The 20,956-nt window shown below is 46.8% G+C and overlaps 1 protein-coding gene across 8 annotated transcripts in view; it reads left to right on the top strand.

Moving 5' to 3' along the window:
* Positions 1-239: 239 nt before the first annotated feature.
* SSTR2 (somatostatin receptor 2) overlaps positions 240-20,956 on the top strand; it is a 32,700-nt gene continuing 11,983 nt past the window's right edge. Inside the window, exons 1-3 of one of the 8 annotated variants that reach the window (XM_081849864.1) lie at positions 240-535; positions 2,936-3,091; positions 11,059-11,200. The gene's annotated coding sequence lies outside the window, so the exon portion shown is untranslated. Of the gene's footprint in view, positions 536-2,226; positions 2,459-2,523; positions 2,676-2,935; positions 3,092-10,204; positions 11,201-15,196; positions 15,805-20,956 lie in introns of those variants that run through there. The other 7 variants (XM_081849865.1, XM_081849869.1, XM_081849867.1 and 4 more) reach the window with 7 other exon arrangements.

Consider the following 20,956-nt stretch of genomic DNA (forward strand, 5'->3'; position numbering starts at 1 on the left):
CTCGTGGGTCATTTAATAAGCACTGCATTTATAAGGATTTCTGCGCCGATCAGCTATCGCTTTTTGTTATCTACACGATATGGTGTACATAGGGTCCCAATGTTGGTGGTTGGAGAATTTCCTGCCCCCTCCTTTTTTTGGGGGGTGGACTTTAGCAAACTGCCTCGCCACCTGATCACTCAACAAGAAACGCAGCTTGCTCTGTGGCACGCTATTAATCTCACTTGCTCTCAGAGCACCTTCTCCAAGACTTAAAAGCATTCCTCACACCGCAGATGGATCCTTGTTTGGGGCATGGGTTAACTCAGCATGGTACATTCTGCCGTTAAAATTATACAGAGCTTGAAAATCGTAGCAGTTCAGGATCAACAAGCTGCCATGGGAAATTCTGCTGTAAATAATTAACAAGACTAAAAGGGTACAGATTGACAGAATGGACTGAGCTGGACAGAGGGCACTCTCTGGGTATCAGGAGACCACTGGCGTCAGAAAAAGGGCTGGAATCTTGTTGTTTAAGGATGCAGGTGCCCCCCAGGTAAGTCCCTCTCTTTCTAGGTTTAGATTTCCACTTCTGCACCTACTCTCCTTTCTTATCATGTTTTAAAAGAACAATAGTGGCCTGAGTGGTCACATCAGAGGGAACACGTTTGTGTTAAGCATTTAGTACAGGTTAATTGCATTGGGATCCCCTCAGGGTAGCTGGGGCTACCCGTGGATTTCTGAAAGCAAGAGAGAAATGGTGTGGCATCCTAAAAGACAAAGGTCTTTTCAGATGAAACCCTTCATTATACACCGTTAGGCTTCTGTCAAAAATGTTCCTCTTTAACCAGGCCTTTGGCTGATTGACATCCAGTGACCTTTTAAAATGTGTTGTGGAAGGGGAGATTATTGTGTTGTTCTTGTTCTTATTATGTATTTTGAGTTTTTATATTGTGATTTTATGCTGTGAACTGCCCTGTGACCTGCTGGTAAAGAACAGTATGCAAATAAGAATAAGAATAAGAATACTGGAGATAACAGTGTTCTGGTTGTTAGCACTTTCCATGCACTAGCCAAATTAAGCGAAATTGCCGCACCAACAAACAACAGAAAACTGGAATGGAGAAGTCTAGCATTACAGTGGTACCTCGGGTTACAGATGCTTCAGGTTACAGACTCCGCTAACCCAGAAATAGTACCTCAGGTTAAGAACTTTGCTTCAGGATGAGAACAGAAATCGTGTGATGGTGGCATGGCGGCAGTGGGAGGCCCCATTAGCTAAAGAGGTACCTCAGGTTAAGAACAGACCTCCAGAACGAATTAAGTTCTTAACCCGAGATACCACTGTACTGTGGTGTGGGATAGTTCTCCCTGCCGCCTTTTATGTACACTTGAGAACTGTTCAGGGTTCTCAACTTCCAAAAGGGGACAAAATTATATTAAACAAAAACAAAAAACAAGAACCAGGGGCTCCAATTGTTACAAGAAGGCAAAGATACTTGGCAGTTCTATCATGGGCAATATCCAATAAGTGCCCGTGTCACTGCTGCAAAGAAAAACGTTTGTGAAAACTGTACTTTCTGGGGCCAGCCATTCCCTCTAATCTACCAGCAACTTCATTCAGTGATCTGAGTTGGTGGTAAACAGCTTTTCTCCCTCAGCAAGAATGCTTTGCTGGGTTCACCTCCTTTGCCTCAGTCCAGTGAAGGTACTGCAACTGCTTCACTTAAATCATGCAGAAAGGCCCTAATAGGTTAATTGCAATATGGGGATTTGAACATAACGGCTAACGTTCTTGAAGGGGTGTGTGACCTACAAGGCCTTATACTGCATCAAACCAGTTGGCCCCATAAAGAGTGTCAACTCCCTCCCCCCCTTTTTTTACTGTTATAAACAAAGGCACACTTCATATATTCAGTCATATAACCCGCTTCCCCATGCTTTGGTCCCACATTGCTTCCATAGCATAGCTGTCAAGTGTCTCTTATTTGAAGGGACAGTCCCTTATTCCAGCACCATGTCCTGCTGCTGTCCCTTATTGATGGATGTCCCTTAAATGTCCCTTAAATGATGTCCCTTAAATTTCAAAGGAAGTAGCTCCTCTCCCTCCCTCCCTGCCGGCCAGGGAGGAGGGAGGCTCCAACTGTATTGCTTGGCTGTGTTGCTCACCCAATAAGAAGTCTAAGAAAGACTGGGGGTGGAGCTTGCATGCCTTGTGTGTGGCTAGTTAATGCAATCTGAGGGGGGTTTTGAATGCTGGACACCATTTTGTTGCACGTGCTGCTGCAAACTTTGCAGTGCAAAGCCAGGTCGGGGAGCCATCTTAAGTTGAGGCTGCATAGGCCTTGTGGTGCATGTGATTCAGATTCTATTCAGTTGAACCTCTGGTTACAAAGTTGGTTGGACAGTGTTCTCAAAGCTACCAGCATGAGTTTGACCAGACTGCAGGAGGACAGGAAGACTGGAGTGCCTGGAACAGGTGAGGCTGCAGGTCCCTTATTTTGGCTGCTGGTCCCTTATTTTCAAATCTGTAAGTTGACAGCTATGTTCCATAGCAGTTGATGATGTGAGGCTGTGCCGATCGTGGTACTTTTTTTCCAAACCATGAACAATGGCTGTAATGGAAAGGATGCATTGCCGGGGAAACAACATGAGCAGTGTGTGGCCACGGGATGAAATATGTACGAGGGACTGAGGTGACGTGAGGGTAAACTGTGAGGAAGTGGTTTTCCAGTGGCTACCATCAAGCTGGTTTTAAATGAATCAGGCCTAGTCTGGTAATTGTTTCGGATTTTGTCCCCGTTGAGCTGTTCTTCTACAGAGCGCCACAGACAGAGATAAGGGGAAACACTTTGCTCGGGAACAGGGCCAGAAAGCCTAGGTCAAGGGCAGATATGGAGGAGGCAACCCTTTCATGAGTAGGTTTCGACACACTCTTTGCTTGTCACCCTTTCAGCTGTTGACAACATGCCTCTGTCAGAAAACAAGGTGTTCCAATGGCCTCTCCGTCTCCCTGTGCGTGCCAGAGAATGAGCGAAGGATACAGTTCGGCAGCAGTTTATCCAAAGCACTAATAGTGTTGATAAAAGGAAACGTTTTCTGCTTCCACTTGGTAAGTGAATTTCTTTTCGGTTTGTTCAGGGAACAATGTTTGCTTTTGCCCGAGGCATCAGGGATGCTTGCCTAGCTCAGCGCTCGCTGTGAGGGAAACTGAAAATACACATTGCAACAGACAGTCTTAAGAGCCTGGATGCTTATTGGGCCAGGCACATGAATAAAAGCGGTATCTAGTATAAAGCTGAACCTCAGGCTTTCCTTATGTCTGGAAGACCTGGCCGTGTATGCCAAGTTGCATCCAGTTATAATATAAGAAGCAGAACGCAGCAGTTTTTTCCTGTGAGAATATACTAGAAAGTTCAGACACGTACAAGCACATGCTCTCAAAAACAAAATGTGGATGTTTATAGGTTAAGTGGTGATTCTGATCTGCATTTGGAATTGTGGAGAAAGAAACAGGGCTCTCTTTCCATTTTGCCACAAGGCTACTGCTGCCTTGGTCATGAGGTGGTGAAGGCATAACAGACATTAAGGTTCAGTGGTGAGTGGATGAGGGGGACTAGGCTTGTTCCTGATAAATTAGAGTGTTAAAGTATTAATGCCTCCTTCCCAAAGCCTGGGTAGCTTCTGCCCGGCTCAGGAAGCGGGGGCGCAATGCTCAAATGCAGGACGTCACAATGTCAGCACCCGCTGATTCCCCACGTGAGCTGGTGCCTCCGGCCCTAACTGTTCCCCTATGAAAAAAATTGCTGCCATTGTTAAAATCTTAAGAGTATTTTCCTGTGAATGTATTCTTTTTGCTTTGTAACAGACACATTTCCACATCAGCTTGGTCCACAGTTCTAGATATATTTTTAAAAGAAAAGGCAACAATAAATAGTGACTGGGGGTGGAGGAAAAAAGTGAAATAACAGATGATGAGCCATTCATCCCCAGCTTGGAATTGTAATACTCTTACATAATCCCATCAAATGCGGGCTCATATATCTATCTTATTCTAGATGTCAAGGAACAGGCAAAGCACAGAAGTGTTTCCGCCACATGATAAATAAAGCGACTTGTCATGTTCTTCTTCTTCTTCATTCCACAGCTTATAAACAGGCAGTAGCAATAGATGTATGATTTATGGCTGGGGAGCTTTGTTTCCGTTCTTACGACACTCACCTTCGCTGCACACCTAGACAGACTTTTCCGGATGTATCACTCACTGGAACAGCAACCGTGAGTGTAAAATGTGCAGAAAGATGTGGCTTGCCAGTTAGCCTGTGTATCCCCATTCTGGTTGAACAAATCATACACTTTTAAAAGTATGACTCAAGTGAGATTGGGGCACTTATGTATGACTGACACAATTTACATGGTAAGATGTATATTAAGGCTTCTGTTAGTTCCATAGTATGTAAGTATTTCTATCCCGCCTTCAATCTAAGAAGCTCAAGTATTGTACCTGCTTCTCCTCCCTCACCCACACCCCTGCCATTTAATCTCCACCAAAACCCTGTGAAGTTTTTTATGCTGCAAAAACAGGTGACTGGCCATAAGTCATGGCCAAATGGGGATTTGAACCCAGGTCTCCCAGGTCCTAGGGAGGCGCTGTGGGTTAAACCACTGAGCCTAGGGCTTGCCGATCAGAAGGTTGGCGGTTTGAATTCCTGCGACGGGGTGAGCTCCCGTTGCTCGGTCCCTGCTCCTGCCAACCTAGCAGTTCAAAAGTACATCAAAGTGCAAGTAGATAAATAGGTACCTCTCTGGCAGGAAGGTAAATGCCATTTCCGTGTGCTGCTCTGGTTTGCCAGAAGTGGCTTAGTCATGCTGGCCACATGACCCGGAAGCTGTATGCCGGCTCCCTCGGTCAGTAAAGCGAGATGAGCACCGCAACCCCAGAGTTGGTCACAACTGGACCTAATGATCAGGGGTCCCTTTACCTTTACCTTTACTCCCAGGTCCTACTCTGAGACACTATCCGTTATACCACGCTGGTGTAGTGGGTACTCTCCCCAGGCTTCGCACTCGAGTGTTTTTGCCCATCTGCAATATGTCCTTGATCTCCGATAATGCCTCTCGCTTGTCTGGTTGGAGGATAGAGAAGGATGTGTGAACATGTGTAGAAAATGGCGCACTTTCCAAAGGTACAATTTACATTTGTTGCTCCACCCACTTTTCCCTGTGGCGTTGCCCACCACTGGCATGTGGCTTTCAGAACAACTACCCAGAAGACAATTTGGCCCTCAGGCTGATGAAGTTTCCTCACCCCAGTTCTAGGATCAAGGACAGCTGAGCGCTAGCAGAAAGGCAACCAGATCCAGTGGCATGTGGTCAATGGACGAGGGGGACTAGGCTCATCCCCTAAATGTTCCTGGTAAATTAGAGCATATAACACTGGTCCTGAAAGACCTGCATTGGCTCCCAGTACATTTCTGAGCACAATTCAAAGTGTTGGTGTTGACCTTTAAAGCCCTAAACGGCCTCGGCCCAGTATACCTGAAGGAGCGTCTCCACCCTCATCATTCAGCCCGGACACTGAGGTCCAGCTCTGAGGGCCTTCTGGTGGGTCCCTCACTGCAAGAAGTGAGGTTACAGGGAACCAGGCAGAGGGTCTTCTTGGCAGTGGTGCCCAGCCTGTGGAACGCTCTCCCACCAGATGTCAAGGAAATAAATAAATATCTGACTTTTAGAAGACATCTGAAAGCAGCCCTGTTTAGGGAAGTTTTTATGTTTCATATTTTATTGTTTTTAATATCCTGTTGGAAGCTGCCTAGAGTGGCTGGGGAGCCCCAGCTAGATAGGCAGGGGTATAAGTAATAAATTTGTTGTTGTTGTTGTTGTTATATTAAACCCTGGTGCCTCCTTCCTAAAGCCTGGGAAGCTTTTGCCTGGCTTAGGGAGGGAGGCCTGATGCTCCAACAGGGTCCAAGAGCCCTTCTTCCACCTTCCCAAAGCCCGGCCTGCCTTCGGAAGGAGAGAGCAGGGTTCCAGCATCCTGTCAAAGGTCTGGCACCTCCTTCCCAAACCCTAGGAAACTTCTGCCCGCCTTAAGGAGGGAGGTAAGATGCTCACAAGAGCAACACTGGGACTCCCCAATCGCCCTCACAAGCTGGTGCCTCTGCCCCTAACTGCTCCCCTACAAAAAAAATTAACTGCACACCACTGGGCAGATCATAGGCACTAATCTGCAATCAAAAGCTACCGAAAGGTGTATTCAGCTTTCCACAGGATCTCGCTATTGCTGGGAGATATTCAACCATGGGTGAACTAGGATTTGAACTCCTGCTTTTCCATAGCCCATCTCTTACTCTTCCCCGCTTTTTTGGGATACTTCAGTTCTACAGGGTACTTCACAACAGCATAGTTACCTGTGTTTTAGTCTTCCAGTTTTGACCTAGCCATTCTTCTCCAGGCTGATTGCACACCTGCCTCTAAAGGAGATACCAGGAGCAAGGCCAAACTCTGCCATGTTTGAATGTTGTTTCCGAACTCAAGTCGATAACCCCGATACAATGGGCCTTATTCACAGAGTCCCAACGAACACGGTTTAAATCAACACCAACATCACCAGATAAGCTGTCGATTGATTTGGTTTAATCATGCATCAGATGTCTTGTATGCACACATATGACAACAATATATTCCTTGCATCTGTCAGACCAGAGGTGGGCGGACTTCAAGTTTGTCTAATCTAGAAGAAGAAGAAGAAGAGTTTGGATTTGATATCCCGCTTTATCACTACCCTAAGGAGTCTCAAAGCGGCTAACATTCTCCTTTCCCTTCCTCCCCCACAACAAACACTCTGTGAGGTGAGTGGGGCTGAGAGACTTCAGAGAAGTGTGACTGGCCCAAGGTCACCCAGCAGCTGCATGTGGAGGAGCGGGGAAGCGAACCCGGTTCCCCAGATTACGAGTCCACCGCTCTTAACCACTACACCACACTGGCTCTCTACTCTGTTTCATACTAGAACCTGCAAGCTCTACCAACCAGAATCAGGTGAAAATGACTTAAGAGATTTATAATTAGAGGACATTCTGAGCCATAATAATTTGTTTTCGGTACCACAACTGAGCTGAACTCACCATCCTTTTAAATAACACGAACATCCACACCTGGTTAGCTCTCCTCATTTCAGCAGCCTGAGAAAAGTTAGTGTTACGTATTCAGCTACAGAGGTAACCCATAGCACTCATACCTTATGCTGATCAACTTGAGCTTATAACTTGTAACTGCTGCCTCCCATGTTGTTTTTTGATGTGTTTGCAGCACCGAAAGGAGCCACACCATGCTAGCAAGCGTAAAAAACAATGGGCAGCACAGGGAGGTTTGCCACAAACTCTGTAGATATAACATCCCACATCATCCAAATTGTTATGTACTGAAGTTCTCACCCTGGGCCAGCAGGGGGATACTGTAGATAGTTCAGGTCCACATATGCAAATAAGGGATCGAAAGTGACGTTCAGTGATTGGATAGTTACAGAAAATGGTTACTGTTGCGTTCTAGTGGAGCTCTATATAAGCAGGCTGGCTGAACCCTTCACTTCAGTTCTGTTCTGGCCTGTGAATAAACAAGAGCTGATTGAAGAATCGCTGTGTCATCAGATATGTTCACCCACAACTTAACACAAATCTTCTAAGTTTTACCATCCATTTCAGAGAAGGACTTCTGCCAAAGTTGGTTGATATTTATTTATTTCATAAAATTTATACACTATGTGATTGTAAAAAAAACTAACCCCAAAACCAAAAACCCTCAAATTGGTTTACAGAAACCATATGACCAGTCATACATACAACTGTTGCTATTGCAATTCACTTGCGCTTGACAGATCTGTGTTTATTATTAGCATGCTTCCGAGCTTAAAAAAGAAAACTGATGAATTTATCAAGGCTTAGTTTCAAATTTTAAGAGAGTCACAATTTCTAGTCTTCGTGTTTCTAAAAGAAGAAGAAGAAGAAGAAGAAGAAGAAGAAGAAGAAGAAGAAGAAGAAGAAGAAGAAGAAATCAATAAACCTTTAACACCCATATTGGGGCTTAATGTGGAAGGAGCAAGAGCAGGTCCCTTTTACCAACTCCTTTGTCTGTGGGCACTGCCTCTGACAGCCACCTAAGGGATGTGGGTGGTACTGTACTCTAAACCACTGAGCCTCTTGGGCTTGCTGATCAGAAGGTTGGCAGTTCGAATCCCCACAATGGGTGAGCTCCCATTGCTATGTCCCAGCTCCCGCCAACCTAGCAGTTCAAAAGCACACCAGTGCAAGTAGATAAATAGGTACCACTGTGGCAGGAAAGGAAACGGCGTTTCTGTGCACTCTGGTTTCCATCATAGCGTTCCATTGTGCCAGAAGCGGTTTAACCATGACCTGGAAAGCTGTCTGTGGACAAATGCTGGCTCCCTTGGCCTGCTTGGAATATAACTGTTGAGCAGCAAATGTAACTTACTTCATGGGAAAAACCCACAAATTACTAGTACAAAAAGAATTTTAATGTATGCACATTAAAATTATTTGCATTGATGGGGATAGTTTTAAACACAACACACATATCCATATTCTTTACTTGCCATTATATTGTGATCTTTATATTTCTGCTACTTTGGTGGGCTAAAATGTGCATATACCGTATATCTCAGCTTCTAAGCCTCATGATTCCTCCTGTTCATGACATTTAATCCAGTGTCTTCTAGTGGCCTTCATGAGGCCTAGACTCCATTTCAAATGAAGTCTGTGTGACAAAGGTGTTGATGAGTAATTATAAACCTTTGCATTTTAACTGGAGATTGGCCTTGGCTTTTCCACAGAGGCGTTGTTTGAATCCAAGGAGAATGTTTCAAAATCTGTAACATCCACCTCTGCAAATCCAGTGAGGTACATGTATCCCATTCACTAGGACACGCGTGGCAACACCATCTGCTCTTCTGTCGTGCTGATACCATGGGCTTTCTTTTTATTGAAAAAAATGAAGCTTATTTGGATATTTATTTCTCATCTGTTTCTTTGGGAAAGGTCATTTCCCTGCCTTATGGGTTATTTATTATGCTAGTGATTATTCCCCTGAGCTCCTGAAATCCTTTTCTCTTAATATCGTATGGATTTGTAGGATGCAAATTGAACCTTATCCTTTTCTCCTGGGTATCAATACGCTGCCTTTCATCTTAATTCCCTTAATTCCCAGCATGATTTTGCCTCCTTGATAGGTGGTGAGGGAGGTGGAAAAGGAAAGCTAGAACTGAACTGCCACCTGAAATCTCACGGGAACAGTGGCGTAGTGTGGGGGGTGCAGGGGGGGGCCGGCCGCACCGGGCGCAGCATCTGGGGGCTAGGGTTAGGGGGTGCAAATCCACGGGTTAGGGGGCGCAAATCCATGGGTTAGGGGGCGCAAATTACTTGCCTTGCCCCGGGTGCTGACAACCCACGGGGTTAGGGGGCGCAAATTACTTGCCTTGCCCCGGGTGCTGACAACCCACGGGGTTAGGGGGCGCAAATTACTTGCCTTGCCCCGGGTGCTGACAACCCACGCTATGCCACTGCACGGGACTCCAGTGAAGAGTCTACCTTTCTAACCTAAACCACCCCTCCTGTCTGAACTGCTGCTTGTTAACTGACTCTTGCTTGATAGACAGGGTGTGTAGGCAGTGTTAACTCTTGACACAGTTATCTCATGCAGCGAAAGCATTGCATCCGGTTCCTGCTTCTTCTGTCTTCCTTGCAAGAGTCGAAGGCTATTTCTCCGAGAACCAGTTCCTTGTAACCTTCAGGTTACAGACTCCGCTAACCCAGAAATATTACCTCGGGTTAAGAACTTTGCTTCAGGATGAGAACAGAAATCGTGCAGCGGTGGCGCAGCGGCAGCAGGAGGCCCCATTAGCTAAAGTGGTGCTTCAGGTTAAGAACAGTTTCAGGTTAAGAACGGACCTCCAGAATGAATTAAGTACTTAACCCGAGGTACCACTGTGCCACCTTTCCATTTTACTGTACACAAGGCAGTTTACAGCAACAAAATACACAACAAAGAATGCACACCTTATAATAAATTATCTGATCCAATAAGAAAACGTAACTTTAAAATGGAACGTGTTATCAAAAAAAGTAATATTCAATAATCTGCTAGAATATAATAGCATGCAATAAAATTAACTCTCAAAACACCAGCAAACATTAAACAGAAATTCACTCTTAACAATTACAATGAATAATTACCAAACTATGATCCGATAAAAGTAACTGCAAGACGCAGTGCATAAAATACTACCACACAAAACCACGTAAAAAGATCAAACTGAGAAACAAAGACACACAATTTATAAAAGTTTTTTTAAAAAAACAAACAAAACAAAAAACCAAAAAAAACCTAAACTCCTATTTTCCCTTCCTAGCTGCTTCTGCTTCTTCTTAAAGTCATGGCCTGGGAGAAGCCAATTGCTCAGCTGGGCTTTATTGAGGGAAGTGAGGCTCTTTCCCCCTTCTTTGCACTTCCTCTCTGAGTAAGCTGACTTCTGCTGAATTATTTTAGAGCAGTGTTTCCCAAATTTGGGTTTCCAGCCGTTTTTGGACTACAACTCCCATCATCCCTAGCTAGCAGAACCAGTGGTCAGGGATGATAGAAACTGTAGTCCAAAAACACCTGGAGATCAAAGTTTGGGACACACTGTGTTAGAGTCTTTCTATCTAGCCTGCTGCTCTGGGGACTTACCTGCCAGTTAATGCCTGTGTTGTTCATTGTATGTACAGTGGTACCTTGGGTTACATACGCTTCAGGTTACAGACTCTGCTAACCCAGAAATATTACCTTGGGTTAAGAACTTTGCTTCAGGATGAGAACAGAAATCATGCAGCAGTGGCGCGGCGGCAGCAGGAGGCCCCGTTAGCTAAAGTAGTGCTTCAGGTTAAGAACAGTTTCAGGTTAAGAACAGACCTCCAGAATGAATTAAGTTCTTAACTCGAGGTAGCACTGTATATTGGCTCTGGACACCAATATTAGCAAAGGTTGCTATCCTGTTATACACTTACCCGGTGATGTCTCATTTATCTCAAGGGGACTTGCTTCTGATTAGACGAGCATTTGATTGCACTGTAAAACCACTGATACGAAGTCCTTTCCTAATCTACAGCCTGGTTTTATGCCTGTCTACTTGGAAATCCATCAATTTGAGGTCAGGATGACTTGCTACCACCAGGTAAATATGCAGAGGACTGCAGTCTTAGTTACTACTTTGCGATAGTTAAGGCTGTGGATGGATTTTTATAGTGTGCATTAAATTTTAAAGCCTTAGCCTCAATTAAGGTGTGTTTCTGTACATTTCATGGTGACAAGGACTTGTTTCGCAAGGACGGACCCTCAAATCACCATTCCGATGGGGTGAAGCAGGACTTGGAAGTGCCCCAAATTCGTAATGTGTATATGCTACAAATATAATGTGCTTTTTAAAAACACGGTTTAAAACTTCTGTTAAATACCTATACCTGGTAGGAGCTGTGGAAATCCCTCTGAGGCTCCCTGCAATGTGTGCCTATATTTGGTGGTCCATTCTCCCATTTGCATGGCAGCAGGGCTGGGGAACCTTGAGCCCAAAATGGGTCCCAATTTGGCCTGCAATTACTTTTTCCCCAAGCGATGCCCACTTGCCCCACACCTGATGGCTGCCATTTGTGACATCAGTTATGGGTCTGGTAGAAGCACTGCTCAGCTAATCCTTGCACCAAGCACAAGTCTAGGTTTGTCTCCGTCTTTCTCCCTGCTGAGTTCTACAAGGGTGACACTGAGGCTAAGGAGGAGGGGGAAGCTGGCATTCAGGGACACAGGTAGCGCTGTGGTCTAAACCGCCGAGGCTCTTGGGCTTGCCGATTAGAAGGTCGGCAGTTCGAATCCGCACGACAGGGTGAGCTCCCATTGCTCTGTCCCAGCTCCTGCCAACCTAGCAGTATGAAAGCACATAGGTACCACTGCGGCGAGAAGGTAAAGGCGTTTCTGTGTGCTCTGGCACTCATCATGGTCCTCCATGTGCCAGTAGTGGTTTAGTCACACTGGCCACATGACCTGGAAAGCTGTCTGTGGACAAACACTTGCTCCCTCAGCCTGAAAAGTGAGATGAGCGCCCATAGTCAAGTTTGACTGGACTTAACCGTCCAGGGGTCCTTTACCTTTTTACCTACCCCCGGACTGGATGTATTGTGAGAAAAATGGGAGCTGTCTGAGAGCAGACAGATTGGTGGGGCTGTGCACTGTGCCCCATTTGTTCTAATAAACCAGCCTGCCCTGGTGTAGTGCAGAGGGTCAGCCAGCCAGCCATACCTCCTTCTAGGGTATTCATGGAGGATATCCACCCCAAACAAACAGCATTCCATGAGCATGCTCAATCTCCATTGGCTTCTCTTGAAGTTTCCTCCTTCCTGAGGTTTGTGTCTGCTAAATATTTATTCTACTTTTGGGGGTTTATCCCAAGCCTGCCGATACCTCCCTCATATATATGTATGGCACCACTTTGGCCTCGTAAGGATTTGCACTTGGATAATGAGTTCACTGGTTTAATGCTGCTGTGCTTTGTATTTTATTTATAATTAATTTCCAATCTGCTGGTTTAATGCTGCTGCGCTTTATTATATAATTAATTTTTATCGCTTCTCGTTTTTTATTTGCTATTTTCAACGTGCTTTCATTTTATTCCATTTTCGCTGTCAGTCACTTTGGAAACGTGCTCGAAAGGGGGGTCTCGATCACAAAGCCAAGCGTACCATTTCTGAGGTTTAGCAATTGCTGTGTTTAGCAATGAAGCTGTAGTCTTTGGCAGAGAGAAAGAAGGCAAATATGTCGCAAAAGGCCAGATCAGGAGGGCCAGACAAACACAGACCAACATAAAAGGGACCCTGACTCCTTGGCAAGCAGGCCACCTAGAGAGCAATTCCTCCGGTCCAATAAATATTTATTGCTTGTAGCCATAGGCATTTGCAAATTAGAGAAGATTAGATGTGAGCTGGAGCAGGTTTTATAGGGCTCCCAGTCAATTGATGTTGGGGGCAAACAGGTTGCTGAAAATCAAGAGAATAGCTGGCTGAGGCTTTTGCCTTGAGACCTGAAGGATTCACCAAGGGCTCCGGCAGCAAACTTGCGTAGGTACTGAAAGAAAGTTCTGCCCAACTCTGTACCTCTGTCTCCCATTCCAAAACGGCTGGTACAGTTGGAACTGATGCAATATGAGCATGCTTGTATTAAACATGTGTTGGAGGAAGCTGCAGCTGCCGACATGATAAATGTGCTTTAAAGTCTAGGTTCAGCACGATCCTGCTGACAGGAACACAGTTCGGTGCCTATACATAATCATCCCACTTCTGCCCCCCCCCCCCAACAGTCACAACCAGACACACTCTGCTCAACTCACTGATCAATTATTAGGGCTGCCACCTTATTTCTGTGGTGTTTTGCCACAGCTGCGGGACAGGCAAGCCAAATATCTCTCCATCTCTATCTGTTTAATGGTTGCAATTTTGAAATCCACAGGCGTCTTGCTGTAAAACTACTGTGCCAACCTTAACAGTTGTCCTTAACCATCTCCTTGCTGTGCCCACATTTCCCCCCCCCCCATTGATCTATTGATCTCTACGCCAACTTCTGCGATACTGTTGGTGAAGAGACTTTATAATGCCTGCCACTTTTCTGGTATTGCCCTTGTGCAAAAGCAAAATGGCCAACCCAGTTTCCTGGCTTGGCTTCTTGTTTAGAGAAAAATATTTACCCTGCACAGGTAGTCTCTATAACTCAGTGGGCAGAGCATGGGACTTTTAATCTCAGGGTCGTGGACTTGAGCCCCACATTGGGCAAAAAATTAATTAATGCATTGCAAGATTTCCTGCATTGGAGGGGGCTTGGACTTCATGGTCCCTTCCAACTCTATAATCCTAAGATTAAGGTAATAAAGCAACTCTGGTTGCTCATCGATTCCTCTGCCTTTTCAGCTGATAAATGGTGTGATTAACATCTTTGACAGGAGAAAACATTTTAAGGGGAATTCTGGGAGTGTGGGCTAATCCACCAAGCTGACTGCAGAGGGTTCAAGATACAAGAGAGGAAGTCTCTAGACCCTAGAATGGGTTCTAGGTCAGGAATCTACTTGGCAGTCTGCCTCTTCAGAGAAAACTGTTTTCCCTAAAGGGAAACCAGTTGTGGTCTGTGACTTGAAGCCATAGCTTTGTACATTGCATAAAGAATCCTGGGGACCGTAGTTTGTTAAGGCTGCTGGGAACTGTAGCGCTGTGATGGGTAAGCTTACCATTCCATTGATGTGAGGGTAAATTACAGCTCCCGGGATTCTCGGGGAGGAAACCATGTGCTTGAAATGTGTGGTGCGCAGGCTGGGAATGTCTTATTTCCCACATTCCTGGGATATGGAAGGAGACCAAGGCAGTCTTCTAAGGATACCATCTAAAGTGTGGTTCTCTCTTCCTCTTACAAAGCTGAGTTGTTGCCTTTGCCTTTCAGTCGGTCAGCTAGTCTTGCTAGGGGACCACCTTACTGGAAACAGAATAAGCAACTCCCCACCCCAAGACCACTGGCACCTCCATGACTGCCACGGCTGTTACAGCAGCAGTCTCCATATAAGACGACTACCAATTCCTCTTTCACTCTTGTTTTGGGAGTGGTGGTGGAGACCATAGGAGCCAACTCCTGCAGGCTGAGGTCCCTTTGACCTCCCCCCCCCAATAAAATATGGGGGGTGGGCTCCCCCAAAGTGATGGGCATTGCCATTCAAATGGTGTGTGCGCACCGTATCATGTATTTTATTCAAGTTTGTGAAGATCGGTGGCCTACTACATTGTTTCTCAACCGGTAGCTATTTTGTTTGTAAATAGGACATGCTGCATTTATAATTTTTATATATAATTCCACCTGTAGCCCTCTTGGAATATCGGGGGGGGGCGCAGGAGACCATATGGCCCCCTGGTTGAGAAACGCTGCTCTACTGTAAGGAAGTTGACCGAGCCCCGCGGGTGGAGTGGCGATACCTCTAGTTCCTGAGCAAGCCCTTCTTCCCTAGGGAGACCCCTGGATCAGGGCCGTGTGAACGCGTTTTGAAAGCCACACGCTGCATCTACAAACCAAAGCGCACTCCCCTTATTGATTATTGCAGGAAATGGCAACGGGGGTCTCAGTCGCTGCCAGTGTATATCTTTTTAGGAAGGGGTTGGGAAGCATCTTAGGAGCTGAAATCCTGCCCCTCGTTTACGGGGAGCTTCACCTCCCCGCCCACTACCCATCTCCAACGAAAGCCTGACGCCTCCTCGCCTCCGGCAAAGCCCCCAAAGGTGGACTCCGGCTCTCCACCGTTGCGCGTCGGAGGTGGCGCGCCTTTGCGCCGAGCGGGGCCCATTGATTGCCCGGGCTTGGGGGGAGTGGCCGCGGGTGGGCGACGACGAGAGCGCCTCCCCGGCTCGGCTGGCCACTTGGCACGTCGGAGGTGCAGCAGGCAGCCTTCCTGCGCCGCGTGAGCTGCATCTGCGCGCCAGCTTGCGAGCTGCTGCTGCCGCCGCCGCCGGCGCTTCCTTGGCACTCGCGTTTCCCTCGACAAGGGGCTAGTCCCGAAGCAGCCGCCAGCCAGCCGCCGCCGCCAAGCGCAGGTCTGGCGCCCCCTGCACTCGGAGCCGATCTCCGCTCTGCTTGCAAGAAGTCGTTGGCTTTCCTTTTTTACCGGCGATCTGCATATATATATATTATACATGCACACACATGCAAGCAAGCGGGAGCGTGCGTCGAGGGCGAGGGAAGAATTCGCAGAAAGACGCCGAAATTGTGAGTGCTTCGCTTTGGGAAAGCGGTGGAGGGGGTGGGGATTGCCGGTGCGCGGCCGGGGGAAGAAGTCTTCGGAGGAAAGGCTACAGGTGGAAACTTGGATGGAAGGGGAAACCCTCGAAGGCTGTCCGGATAAGCTGTCAAGGGAGCTCCCGGACAACTTGCAGGCTGCAGCTGGGGGGGGGGGGTGGCAGCGCTTGGAGATCCTGGTGTTGCTCGTCTCCTCCTCCTCCTCAGTGGGATTTGAGGTGGCAGCTGGCTTTGCTTGGGGACCTTGGGCTGCAGACGTGGGCGAACCCCGAGGGGCATCCATTTCCTCGAACTCCGTGGGTATAGTTTCTGGGTCAGGGATCCGGCTTGCGATTGCAGGCGCCTTCTGCTCGGGAGCAAGCAAACCCAGTAAATAGGTACAGGATTCACTTGCGTGCTTCTTTCTCTCTGCCTGAGAATCCAGTGCAGAATCCTCAGCAGCAACCTTGGGGTGGGCTCCTGCTGTCTGTCTGTCTGTTTTCTGAAGACTCCACAGAGGAAGGAAATCCCTTCCCTGCGAACATCTGCCTTAAAAGTCCGTGGAGATTTTGCTGTGGTACCTAAATCGGCATTTCTGACACTTGATCTCTGGAACAATGAAAGCGGCTCTTTCAAATCTAAATTTTATTTCTAGGATTGTGTCACCCACTACCTCCTCCTTCAGCACGTTGTCTTCTCCATCTGCTTCCCAACCCACTTCCATCTTTCCCAGTTTCACCCCCTGCAGCGAGGTTGTGCAGCGAGCCAGAAAACCCCTAGTTCAAATTCTGCCTCTGAGTGGTCAGAGGTTAAGCTCGCTGGATCTCTGCCTTACTCTCTCACGTGCAGTGGAGGGGATATGGAGCAATCTTGCAGGGTTGTTGTATTGGTGTAATATTATGTAGAGCATTCTGAACACCCTGAATGTCTCCCGGGTCCATAATTCTCTCCCTGCATTGTATTAGCTCCACAAAGAGGGTGTGAGTGTCACAGGGACAGCTAGCATAGTGGTTAGAGTGTCAAACTAGGACAGAGTGTGTGACCCTGTCTACTCAGAAGCAGCTCCTTCTGAATTCAGTAGGGTTTACTCCCAGGTTAAATGGAGTCAGGATTGCACCTTCTGCCAGTCACTAGGTTTCAGCCTGGCCTAACTCACAGGGCTGTTGTGATGATAAATTGGCATGGCAGGGGATGGGTAGCAAGTACATCCCCATAGGCTTCTTAAAGGAAAACTGATATATAGATTTGACCATTAAAAAAAAATGTTTAAGAGTTGTCTCCAATGCTGGTCCTACTCAGAACAGAACCATTGAAATGAACAGATGTTAGTTAGCCATGTCCATTAACTTCAATAGGTCTGCTCCGAGTAAGGTAAAGGTAAAGGGACCCCTGACCATTAGGTCCAGTTGTGGCTGACTCTGGGGTTGCGGCGCTCATCTCGCTTTATTGGCCAAGGGAGCCGGCGTACAGCTTCTGGGTCATGTGGCCAGCATGACTAAGCCGCTTCTGGCGAACCAGAGCAGCGCACGGAAACGCCGTTTACCTTCCCGCCAGAGCGGTACCTATTTATCTACTTGCACTTTGACGTGCTTTTGAACTGCTAGGTTGGCAGGAGCACGGACCGAGCAACGGTAGCTTACCCCCGTTGTGGGGATTCGAACCACCGACCTTCTGATCGGCAAGCCCTAGGCTCTGTGGTTTAACTCACAGCACCATCCTTAATATTAATCCATAATCTTCACTTCAATAATCCAAGTTATTGCAGGGATTGAACCTGCAACTTTGGTGTTAGAAGCGCCACTCTCTAACCAACTGAGCTATTCATCCATTCCTTGGTTGTCTCTCTTCTGCCAGCTCCCGGAGCTGCCTACTGACTCTGCTGAGAACAGAAGGAATTATGTGTGTAACTGGAGGCAGAGAACAGCCTCATTCCTGCAAAAGACCAAGTGACCCTCCCACGCTTACCCTCCCCACCTCAGCATCCTCCTGCCTGCACCATTATTTTATTTTCCTCTTTCAACATTTAATTTGATGAGGTCCACCAAAGAAATGAAAGGAGGGGGAAATTGGGGGCTTCCACACTAGGAGGGCTGGTTTGGACTGGTAGCTTCTCCTCTAATTAAGACCTCAAACTCCAACCGGTAACAGCAGCTCAGCCGTGGAGCTCACAGTAAACATAAAGGAAAGAGAGGGATGAATAAGATGCTAGGGTTTCAATAGTGTATGCAGGCTTAGGAAATCTGGCGTGAGACATGGCAGTTCAGAGGAACTGTTGAAGTTGCAGGAGGGGGAATGTTGTTCTAATGAAGGTGGAAAGAAATCAAAGGAAACCAATTTGTTGTTGAGGTTCTCTCTCTCTCTCTCTCTCTCTCTCTCTCACACACACACACACACACACACACACACACACACACACCCCACTTCCCAGACTTAACACTGTGCGGTTTGGAATGACATTTCCTGCAATCTGCGGCAGACCGCAATAGCTTGTGGTTTATGTGTAAGGGCAAACAACTGTATTCAATAAGCAAAAGGCACAGATTCAGATAGGATTGTTTGACCATCATCCACCAGGAGTATGTCTGAGCTGGGACCTAAAAGCATTAGGTTATGCTATAACACTGAGTTCATCACACTTGGGGCTGTTTATTTCAATGAGCTTCAATATGTTTAAGTCCATTGGATTGTGTCCCTAAGGGACTGGCTGTTCATTGATGAGCCAAAAGGGGGTGGAAAGAAACAAATCAAAGAGGAAACAATTGACTTCAGCATATCCAGTTATATTCTGAGCTCCAATAAAGAGATGGTCCAGATCTCTGAAGACTGCATAGTTAAATATTTATATATAACGGCTGTATATTTTTTAAACCACAACAATGGAGTGTGTGGGATAACTGGAAAATTAGGGTAGTCACATCCTCCCCCAAAATTGCTTCCGTCCCTTTCAATAGTTTTGTAGAAGATGGAATTTCCTACACCTGCTGACATTTATTCCTTTATGCAGATGAGTGCTCTGGTCATCCCTCCTCAAAATCATCTAGGATAATTAGAAGTGCTGAGAGTTTCTAAAATGCTCCCTTTAATTAAAAGGATTAAACTGGGCAATCGAAAACATGTCTGCTCAGAAGTAAGCCCCATTGAGTTCAGTGGGCTTATATCCCAGGTGTGTGTGGTTTTATTTTTTAATGTGTGGGATTGCATCCTAAACGGGTTAGTACTTTCTGTATAAAACAGGGGCAGCAAAAGGTGATATCTGCTCCTCAACTATAGAACACAAATATTTGAACTACAGTAATGTCCAGTGTGGTGGCACCCAGTGAATTTTTTTTGTAGGGGAGCAGTTAGGGCCAGAGGCACCGGCTTGTGAGGGCAATGGGTGGTGGTGGTGGGGTGGCAATGTTGTGACGTCTCACCAATGAGTGTCATGCATCCCTCCCTAAGCCAGGCAAAAGCTTCCTGAGCTTTGGGAAGGAGGTATCAAGCCTCTGACAAGATGCTGGAGCCCTCCTGTCTTCTTCCCAAAGCTGGGCAGGAATTGGGAAGGTGGAGGGAGGGCTCTTGGACCCCATAAGTCAGGCGTCAGGGAATCTGATTCCCCCCTCCCACGGCAGGCTGCCAGGGATAGATAGACAAGAAAAGCTCTTACCAAGTCTTTTATTCAATATTCACAGAGAGAGGCTTACAAATACTGCCTCTTGGAGTACGGTAATGCCATTGCTCTGAGTAATCTCCACCCCTTCTCCTCTTCTCAGTCGTCAACAGCACCACCCAGCTTACGGTGGCTGCTTAAGGCCATTTGCCTCTTCGCTCTCTGCTCTACTACTTTCACTCCTCCCCGGGTTCTGGGAGAAGGGGGGTCTGGAATGTTTTCTAGTGCTAATGTTGCAGCCTGCTTCTCCCTCCTCCTCTTCCCCCATGATTTCCTAGCTTTGCCCCTCTTCTATCTCTGGGCCATGAGTTGTGACCTCTGCAAACCCCTGTTGTAAATCTATGCTGTCTTCCTCTTCTCTGGAAGGGGGATGAGGATGTGGAGGTAGTTGCCATCATCGGGCCTCCCTCCCTAAGCTGCACAGAATCTACTGGGCTTTGGGAAGGAGGCGCCAGCCTTTAATACTTCAATTCTCTATTTTACCGGGAACATTTAGGGGACTAGCTTAATCCCCTCTAGTCCACTGTAACTGTAAACCGCTAGTCCAGTGTAACTAAGACGCGGATGGGAGAAGAACTACATTTGACAGTGCAATCCTAGGCATGTGTAATCAGAAATAAATAACACTGAGTTCAGTGGGTGCACAGTTGCAATGTGCATCGTGTTTTAGTCACCATTTGCGGTCTGCTCCAGCGAATGGCCACTTGCATGCATATACAGTACAGGTGCACATAAAATCACACACAACTTTGAGGAATAAAATATGAGGATGTGCATTTTTATTTTAGTTTTTAAACGCAGTGGAGAAGAGTTTGTGGGAGAAAGGGCAATATTCAGATCCCGTGGCTCGGCTGAGGGACGTAGAGTTGGAAGTAGTGGCTCTGGTAAAGTTTTGTTGGTGTAGCTGAATATTACTACCTCCCCTTCCTTTCCCTTCTTTGGGCAGTTCTGCCTCAGCATAATTTCTATCCCATGCCATGCAAGAGGGCAGGAGGGGACAGGAATGCTCTGCCCCTCCCCGTATTGATCAGAGTGGTGCTCTCAACCTTGCACACCATTGTTGCAATGTTGCAATGCTGGCAGTGTGTGTCGGGGAGGTGTAGGTTCAAATTCCACATAAGCTAGATATGTACTTAGTGGCCTTGCACATGCTGCAGTCACTTAGTATCTCCCAACACCCCCACGATCTACCAAATGGAAAGTATCCGAGAGCCAATGTGTTGTATTAGCGAGAGAGTGAGGCTTGGATTGGAGAGACCCACTGAGCCAGGAATATCACTGAGTGGTCTTTGGCCAGTCACTTTCAACCTAAGCTACCCCAAGGGATCGTTACGACAATTTAGAAAAAGAAAAGCCAAGCAGAACAACTCCACATATACCACATCAAGCATACAATTCCTGGAGGAATTAATAATAATATTGGCCTGCCTTACAGGAAGGGACGCAGGTGGCACTGTGGGTTAAACCACAGAGCCTAGGGCTTGCCAATCAGGG

The sequence above is a fragment of the Podarcis erhardii genome (genome assembly GCF_964252035.2).
Source record: "Podarcis erhardii genome assembly, chromosome: 2".
Lineage (NCBI taxonomy): Eukaryota > Metazoa > Chordata > Lepidosauria > Squamata > Lacertidae > Podarcis > Podarcis erhardii.